This window comes from Limulus polyphemus, unplaced genomic scaffold (genome assembly GCF_000517525.1).
Source record: "Limulus polyphemus unplaced genomic scaffold, Limulus_polyphemus-2.1.2 Scaffold3985, whole genome shotgun sequence".
NCBI lineage: Eukaryota > Metazoa > Arthropoda > Merostomata > Xiphosura > Limulidae > Limulus > Limulus polyphemus.
Genome location: NW_013669595.1, coordinates 4,245 through 5,854, shown reverse-complemented (window position 1 = coordinate 5,854; position 1,610 = coordinate 4,245).

Below are 1,610 nucleotides of genomic sequence, written 5' to 3'. Positions count from 1 at the left end.
TAGTTATTCTATGTCTACTTGACTCCTGTTTTAGGAGTTTTTTGTTGTAGATTATATAATCAGTATAATTTTCATTGTATATCTGTCTCTCTAACTGTTCGTCCATCCGTGTAAATAGTAGTAATAAAATATTCTTAACTCTGGTGTACGAAACCAGCATAAAATAATATTTTCAATAAAAATTATTGTCTTGATAAGCTTAACAGTTTGACACGCGTTAACTTTATTTGTTGTTGTTCTACACATTACGATCATTTTAAGTAACATCGTTAACATTTGTATTGTTAACAGTACTCCCTCAAGCGTACGAGGTTCCCGTAACGTCTACCATTAACCAATGGGCCTTCAAGACTTGGATTTACATAACCCTAATAAGCCACTTCGGACCACCCCAAATATTATAAAATGATCGTTACCGTTTGATTTTTAAAAAAATAAACATTTGACCTTCATGTCACCACTTAATTATTTGTGTAGAAGAAAAGGTCCATATTGCTTTTGGAAAAAAAAAAAAAGACCTCTCACAAACACTTTGTAGTGTTGACTTCGCCCCAGATGTAGGCACATCTTTTTCCTTTGAATTTCTCATTTAATCTGGAATTTGTGAAGTCAACATCAGTACTATTAAGTTGAGTTACAAACTCAGTAAAGTTCAAAGTACATGATTTGTAAAACTAACTTTTATAATCATTAGACTAAGGTATATCAAATAATAAGTTATATTTTTGTTTACGTCAACTTCACGAGCCGGAGGAAGACAGTAATTGGCTCGTCCGGTATCAACCATATTCAGGGGGAGAGAGAGCAATAAAACTACTTGTTCTCCCTTGTCGATGATAACTTAGACTCTCCCATCGTGACCATGACAACGCCTACTTCACTGACAGTCGCTTTAGTTGTGCAGAGTTGCAGTCATTTCTTCTTGTGACGACTTCTTCCGCTGTAGAGCAGTGTAACCTTGAAACGCCTGGGTGCAAATATGGCCTAGAAACTTGGAAATCGTTAATAACGTTATATCTAGTGCTCTCCTCTGCATTAACAGGTTGAGGTCGTAAAAGTCCACGTTCCTTATCATATTTCTGGAGATCTATCAGATAATGTACTGACTGACACTACAGTGTCTCAGTAAATCACTATACGACAATGTGTTAAAATAATGGTCGTTTTGTATCCTAAAGAAAATTACCAAGTTTTATCTAGAAAAAACAAAAGCATAATGATATCTTCAACAAATTATGCATTAAAACCCGCTACGTGTCCTGAAATCTAACTACAAAAAAAAACAAAAACAAATGGAAGCTGACACCGAGTTACTGAATATTCGTTGTTGTTGACTATGGTAAGGCTACAAGTACCATCTGTTGTTGACTATGGTCAGGCTACAGATACTATCTGTTGTTGACTATGGTAAGGCTACAGATACTATCTGTTGTTGACTATGGTAAGGCTACAGATACTATCTGTTGTTGACTATGGTAAGGCTACAAGTACTATCTGTTGTTGACTATGGTAAGGCTACAGATACTATCTGTTGTTGACTATGGTAAGGCTACAGATACTATCTGTTGTTGACTATGGTAAGGCTACAGATACTATCTGTTGTTGACTAT